The following is an 8,890-nucleotide window of genomic DNA, read 5'->3' as shown; positions in this document are numbered from 1 at the left end:
TGAAGCATACATGATGGCAAACACAATTTTATTGATATTTGACCTATGTCAATGAGTATTTGTTAGAATTGTAAGGTGTTAACTTTATTTTTTAAAGGCTCAAGCCACGCCCACTAGGAGTTAAAGGTGCAAGTCAGTTTACAAATGGCTGTGGGTATGTGTTGCCTTGCCAAATGTGATAGCTCTACATATAGGTCCTATAGGGCTGCCACCATTCCGAATGGCCAAAGTGGGACCTGCTCTGTAGCAGTGTCAGATGTACCAGGGCAGAACATACATACAGCCATGCATAGTACAGAAATATACATATTAGCACAAATTAAAGCTTAGTCTAGCAGCAGTCAAGTTGCTTATGCTACTTCACATAACATATCGACATGTCATGTATACAAGAACCATTACATGCAACTATTACAGACACATAGAATATAAGAATGTCCTCTAATCATGACAGTTGCAATAGCTAGAGTATTGTCACATGACACATATGCCTAATGAGGGACTGTCCCATGCAAAGTGGGAAAGGTGTTACTCCTACAGTCTCCCATCATCCAATCTAAAAGGTGGAAAACCTACATTAGTTATGCGGTAGCATGACCCAGCAGAGAGCTGCGTTAACCAAATAACATTCACATGTCAGCATTGCAGAGTATCGGTTCCCATGTATCAGCCAGATGGGAGCAGATTGTATGAGGAACACGCATATAATATGATTATTTCACTGGACAGGCCGCCGAGTCCGTACAGTCGAATGCCTGCCGTCGCCTAATGGGTAGACATACCTGATACTGTAATCATGTAGTCCAATGTAATACGCATCACAAGGGATCGTGCACACCCAGCGTGAGTGACAAATGTAAGCTCAGATGTCGGTGAGCGAGCGGGTGTAAGCGTGTTTGTCTACCAGTATGCCAGTAGTGCACTGTTAAAGAAATGTGGAGTCTAAACGAGTATAAGGAGCTGTAACCAGAGATCAGCAGTGCTTAACACCGTGCAAACTCACGCACAGCCACTCTCACCTGCTGGAATGTGCCTTACCCACTCCGTATCCAAAGGTGTCGTTCTGTCCGCAAACAAAGAACCGTCCTTTGCACGTGTTGGTAGCAATACCCTACGCACACAGCTCAGGTGAATTACCAATACCCCATGGCATATGTACAGACAATAGACCACACACATACCATACAGCACAGTCATCCAACAGCATAGCAATGTACTGGCAGATATGTCTGGACCACTGGTGTTTGCAGACCTGTCCATCCTGTGTTTCAGTGTGTGAGCATGCCCAGTATGACTGTTACGCATGTTGTCGACTGACATTACCGTCATACCGTCATGTGTTTGAGAATGCCAAGTATGGTTAACTGGATCGCATGTGTCACATGTCCAGATAGTCCGTACTGTGGTGCCGACCCCTGCACTCTACACCGACAGGTGGCATGCTGTGTCTGCAGGGTAGCTAATGGTCATGCGGCATTGACAGTTGCTACATTTCTGCACAGCATGGGGGGACATCCAACCGCATCCACAGTCCTACACAGATGCACATGACTCTCATATGTGTACGTTGAAAGGGGGCACAGCTGACAGTTGTACACATTTGCCACTACTGTACTGGTATGCCAGGTACTCCATTTCAGTGTGTGGACCTACCTAAATTGCTGGTTGGAGGCATACCAGTGTACGTCAGATCCTAGCTTTAATTACCAGCATTGTGGTGTTGGACGTCCTAGCCTTCACAACCTACATCCAACTGCCTGGCCTTCTGTAGTCTGTGTGTGTCTGTGGGGGTTGGGGTCATTCATTGGGCATATCCAGAGGCCATTGTATATCATTTGTCTGTATTGGTCTACACCTGTCCAGCTGTATGGAACTTGTGTGGGCTGTATGGACACACATGATGTTCAGCCCTTCACCTGCAGTGGGTTAGGACACCCTGTATACTACTGGCTACTATTGTGACCCCGGTATGTGCTACAGATGTCATGGTGCCACTATGGATATGTACTGTCTGCTGCCCTAACAGTCGGCCACCAAATTCCCTTGTATGCTCACATCCATTCCATAGCAATGGGTAAATACACATTGTAATAGAACTGCCAATTGTTAGGTCGATTGACTTACCTTGGGGGTGTTCTGGACCTGAGGACGGTGCTGGAGGGCTGCCTATGTTGGATGCACACAGTGCACTTCCTATACATGGCTGAGCACAGGTAGTGTCATGTCTGGCAACCATTGTACTGTGTGAGAGTCAGAGAGGGTGAAATCCCTGGGTACCTACTGTGTCAGTGCATATGCCTTGTGTTGCCTCTTTGCCAAGGGCAGGTCATACTGTGCACGGCCCTTTTGCCTACTGGGCCTAGCTCAGGTAGTTCCCCCTCCAAGTCACACTGTGCCTGTATAGGCCTTGGCATTGGTGGTGGGCCATGTGGCCCTGCCTCATGCTGTTCCTGCTGCAACTGTTACTGCAGGATCAGATTGTGTAGCATAGCAAATACCATAACAACCATAACAATTTGTGTGCATGTAGCTATTGAATACTGCAGGGCTCCACTAGATGTGTCCATATACCAGAACCGTGACCTGAGCATCCCAAACACATGCTCAATTATATGTCTTGCCTGTGCATTTGCCTCATTATGGTGTGATTGTTCAGGTGTGTGTGTATTGCTGATGGGTGTCATCAGCCACGACTCCAGTGGTTACCCAGCATCCCCCACTAGGAGACTGTAGGGGATGTCCATATTGGCAAAGGTGTGGTACAGCTGTGTCAGATGCCTTATATTGGAATCGTCATAGCTTCCAGGGCAGACAGCACACACATTCAGTTTAATGCCCTGGCCATCGCATATGGCCTAGCTGTTAGAGGGTATGCCCCTGCAGTTAATGTAGGCCCTACCCCGCTCACAGGGTGGTGCTTTGATGTGTACGTGCATGCAGGATATAGCACCCAGTACCTCAGGGTAGTCAGCCATGTGGTGGAAGAGATGCATATTGCTGGTCTACAAATCACGTGTGTTGAGGACATGTACGTGCTCACTAGCATGTGTTGACATGGCGTCTGTGAACTGGTGCAATACTCTGGATGCAGATGCCTGTGAGATCCCCATGATATCCCCAGTTGTGCTTTGGGAGGTACCTGTGGATAGTATACCTAGGCCAACACATACAGTAGTATCCACTGTGATGGGTTTCTCTTGGCCTGTTCGATGTGTCAGGTGTGGCTGGCACAGGTCAACAAGCCGCTGTAGGAGGTCTCTGTCCACCCCATAGTGCTCCACTATCCCCAGCTCATGTAGCCCCTGGTAAGTCACCCTGGGTCTGTAAAGTCTTATGTCACCCCACTAAGGGCTGTTCGGCAGCATACACATCCTCACCACTCTCAGCCTCCTGCACATGTTGGTCTATGTTGCCTGCTGCAGCCCTTCTCAATTGGTTGGACTGTGTTGTGAAATGTCACTGCATGTATACACCGGTGGTGTAGAGTGTGAAAGAAACCTGTGTGTATGGTACTTGCTCACATTACCGTAGTGTTCTGGTGCGAGCTGGCCATGTAATCTGCTGATTGTGCTGATCATCACCTGTTTGTGCAGCCTGTTCACCTTGACTACCCCACTACTGCTTTTGTCCCTCCCAATGTCACCAGACAAGTATAGACAAACGCCTAGCTTAGGCGTGCTAAGGCAGGAGCAATCCCGAGGCACAGGTCTCCAATGTACGTACAGTATGCCTGACTCCCCCCCCATGCTTTCATCTATATTCGAGCCCTGCACCCAGCTATCTACACACATACACACCTGGGATCTGCATCACACCCTGGGGATAAACGGGATTCACTACTGACAACCTCATCTGCATAGTATAGTCTTCTAATGCATAGTTATATGACCCATACCGACCCTCCAAATTAATAACCACTGCTTACTGTCGCTCAGATCCATACGCAACTGGTTAAAGGTGCCTTATTATCACCATATTTGATGTCCCTTGGTCTTCCCAGCAACAAAATAACCGGTGTCTACAAGACTAGAACCCGGGACCCTGCACACCACAGACAATGTGCTTTACCACTATGCCATGGCAGATATACATACATCCGAGGTGATCATGTACAGATCATCCAGCACAAACATTCAATAGTGCTAATGTCCACATACATATATGTATATATCTATGTATATCTATCTATATCTACATATATCATATATATTAGATATATACATATATATATATATATATATATATATATATATATATATATATATATATATATATACATATACATACACACACATATACATATACACACACATACATAGATATTGCATTTATATCACAACAGCGGACCACATGACACCAAAGCATTAGACAAGAATGAAAAGGAAACTACATGTGCCACCTGCATTATGCAGTGGTGTTACTATCAAGGCAAGTGTGTTTCGTTGTGTCACACGGGTCAGACTGTATTAAGGGTAAGAGTAGGGCTGCTGACATTCACTCACCAGACCTATTGGCGAATGTATGTGTTGACAACCCAGTGTCTTGGCCGATTATGCGATCTGTGGACACTATATAGGAAAGCAACAAAACACACTCAACACATCCTGAAGCTAACAACCCACAGATACCAACATATGGGGTATGACTGCCAAACACACAGACCTGTTATGCCTTGGAATCGAGCACCTAGCTGTCTATTCTATCACACTACAGCATTACGCAGTAACAGAACGTGCTACCGAGATTACTGGATCACAGCACTCCCAGGGGCATACTTCTAAGTGGGTGACATCATCAGCAAATGCAAAGACGCCGATAGGGAGTGTACGGAGAGTGAGCTGTCTAAAAACATTACTCTGTCCCCAGGCAGCTAGAAACACACACACACACACACACACACACACACACACACACACACACACACACACACAGCAGGGCTGGGATTAGAACATAGACCTGACTACCTGACTACCTTATCACACCACAGCATTACACAGTTACAGAACTAGCTACAGAGATTACTGGATCACAGCACTCCCAGAGGCATACTTCTAGGTGGGTGATATCATCAGCAAAGGCAAGGACACCGATAGGGAGTGTACAAAGAGTGAGCTGTCTAAAAACATTACTCTGTCCCCAGGCAGCAGGAAACACACACACACACACATGGCAGGGCTGGGATTAGAACATAGACCTGACTACCTTCTCGCACTACAGCATTACGCAGTTACAGAACGCGCTACCGAGATTACTGGATCACAGCACCCCAGAGGCATACTTCTAGGTGGGTGACATTATCAGCAAAGGCAAAGACACCAATAGGGAGTGTACGGAGAGTGAGCTGTCTAAAAACATTACTCTGTCCCCAGGCAGCTGGAAACACACACACACACACACACACACACACACACACACACACAGCAGGGCTGGGATTAGAACATAGACCTGACTACCTGACTACCTTATCACACCACAGCATTACACAGTTACAGAACGCGCTACAGAGATTACTGGATCACAGCACTCCCAGAGGCATACTTCTAGGTGGGTGATATCATCAGCAAAGGCAAGGACGCCGACAGGGAGTGTACAAAGAGTGAGCTGTCTAAAAACATTACTCTGTCCCCAGGCAGCTGGAAACACACACACACACATGGCAGGGCTGGGATTAGAACATAGACCTGACTACCTTCTCACACTACAGCATTACACAGTTACAGAACGTGCTACCGAGATTACTGGATCACAGCACCCCAGAGGCATACTTCTAGGTGGGTGACATTATCAGCAAAGGCAAAGATACCGATAGGGATTGTATGGAGTGTGATCAGTCTAAAAGCATATTAGTGTCCCAAGGCAGATGGAGACGAACACACGGCAGTAGTGTGAGCAGGACAACTGGCTATCTATGGAGCACTATTACAACACTACATAGATACGAGATGTGCCAAAGACAGTACACCTTTCAAGACAGTCAATATGACCTTCTAGGAATGCAAACATTGACATTGATGCTGGCAGTTACGGTGTACATACCTGTGAACCAGTGTGTTAAATTTAGGAATCCATCCTGAAGTGGGGTATGGCCATCTGATGCTTGGATGACCACTATCGCTATACAGGATAACAATGGTCATGCCCATACACAGAGGCACACAACTGACACAAGGTGTCACTGGGCATGCTCACACACTTAGTGCATTCCTATGTGTCCATCTACACAACGGCGTACTGGGCATGCTCACACACTTAGTAGCGAAGAGCTGTCTTGCATGCACACAGATTCTAAACAGGGAAGGGCACAGTGTGTCGATAGTCATCATTGTTAGCATGAACGCTGTACAACATATGTCTGACACCGGTCTTCTACACAACGTCTGCTGCTGTCCATCACCTTAGCTGTACCAATCACCTTAGCTGTACCAATCTAAATCTGGCACACTAATACAACCCGTGGTGTTGTCCTGGCAGGAGTGGGTACTTCGCACATGTAGTACCATACATAGACGAAGAACATGAGACCAGGTAAACACACTGACACCTACAGGACAACTGCATTGTATGTGTATGCTAAATAGTGCTAGATGTGTAGCATTCATAATCATAGCTGCCAATCTAGATCCAAGAATGGGGAATACTGACATCTGTGCAGTGAGGAACACCTGGCATAAGGCTCAGGTGTGCACAATAGCACTACCACTGTATACCTCAGATACAGACATGTGGGCCATAAGACCATTACGGACCACTCCAGGTGTTAGTGTCCACACGTATATGAAGGCCACTCACATGTACTGAGCAGCACACTCTCAAAAGCCATCACAGATGTGTCAGGTTCAGATCACAGTGGTAAATGCCACACTGTAGTATGTAGCCCTCACACATCACCGTGTCCTTGGACCAGCAACACACATCCATACATTAGTACAACACCATGTTACTCATGACCAGTGAACTGTACTTAGCTCTACAGCAACTGTGCAGACTACACATGTACTGACAGGGTTCCATCATGTGTTATGCAATGCAATGATACCACTATTCATAACCAGGTCGGCTGTACACATAACAGGGGCCCTGGGTCTTATACAGCTGTAACAGATAATTGCTGCTGTACACCAGGCAACACACCCATGTTTGGATGTGACATACATGTAACCGCTGTGGATATGTACATGCCCCACACACACACACACACACACACACACACACACACACACACACACACACACAACACATATGTACATAGCATAGCTAATGCTGTCCTTCATGCAGACACGTGGCTACAGTGATTACACGCATGCACATGGAAGGTAGGTCCATGGCTGTTCAATGCTAACAGTACATAAGGTAGCAATGTTGACTGAGTTAACATTCCCTCTGTAATGGTTACCCATGACAACTATCATAGCATACAACAGTCCATGTGTCATGTATGTCACACATGTTCACCAATTGCAATGCATATAAACATGGCTACATGACAGGAATGTAGGACCTATACACATGTACATGTAGTGGTGTGCATTCAGCTACCATGCATGAGCAGTAGCTGATGTTTGCAGTTTATCTGTGTCTGACTACAACGTGCAGTTGCAATGCAGTCCCATCATTGACACCTGTATATGGTGAAATACTGACAATACAGTAAGATGTACATCAGGTATGGATGGATGTGTGTACATAAAGTGGTGGTCCACCTTTGCAGATGGATGTTTGCTGAAGACAGCTCACAGGTGTGTCACAAGCCGTCCTACCATAACATGTGCAAACAGTAAGCTATGTTTCCGGTAATTGAAGGTGAAGATATACAACCTACACAGCGGTCAGGGTGTCACTGACTGTAAAGCAGTTGACATCTGTAACACTTAAGTCCTCCCATGTGCATATAGCAGCACACTTGCCAAAGGTAGCGTCGGTACACATTGTAATGCGGGCAATACTGCTGCATGTCTGTCAGACGTATCAGAAGGTAGCAGGTGTTTCACAGTACTGCCATGTGTGTTTGCTTGTGTGACCATATATGCCACGTATGTTGGGGAATACATCCCAGTTGTTACACACCCCTGTACACTGTTGTAGAAATCTGTACATAGGCATGGGTGGTGTGTGTATCACACACGTTAGCTATCTGTATGTGCATGACATGTGTGGACTCCAGTGTGTGTATGTGTGTGTATGTATGGCTGTCTGGTGCATGGAGTGAAGATGTATGCTACCACTGAGAACAGATAGGGCCCCTAACACCTCAAGGTGATGCAATCCACTACCCTGTTGATGCCATCAGTCTTACACATTACTGACTACCTGTACATGTTCATTCTCTGTGTCACGTCATGTGGGTGCACAGTACTGTAATGGTGATTACCACATAGGCAGGGGTCCTCACCTCAACACTATCAAGTTTGTGTTACAGTGTCGTTGACCCCGTGAGTGTGGGCATGTTACTGTGTGTGTCTGTGTATGTCTGTGTGTGTTCACATCCTGTAATGTGACAGTGTTTTACTGCTACACAGTGAGTCCTCATGCTATCAATTGGCCCCCTACCCTTGACATCAGCTAGACCACTGTGTAAACCCCCCCGCACCATGTAGCTTTACCTGTGATGTCACCTGGTATGGATGTCCCGTCTCTAGCCACTGTAGCCTAGTACACAGCTCACATGCTCCTGGATCAGTAGGTGTGTAGAGATCTATGGAATGTCAGCCTTTCTAACAGTGAGGTTGAGGCTACGTATAGCATGCTGGTATTACCATCCATGCCTGTGAGTACTCCACATTTACACATGTGAAACTGGAAACACTGGTACTTCATGGCACATGCAATTAGACCTTAAGGAGGGAAGCAGGGCATCATTACCAACATGCTGTTACTGTTGTTACCAAGACAC

Source organism: Protopterus annectens, chromosome 4.part0, assembly GCF_019279795.1.
Source record: "Protopterus annectens isolate FY-2018-M chromosome 4.part0, PAN1.0, whole genome shotgun sequence".
NCBI classification, from domain to species: domain Eukaryota; kingdom Metazoa; phylum Chordata; order Ceratodontiformes; family Protopteridae; genus Protopterus; species Protopterus annectens.
Note: the sequence above shows the minus strand (reverse complement) of the source record.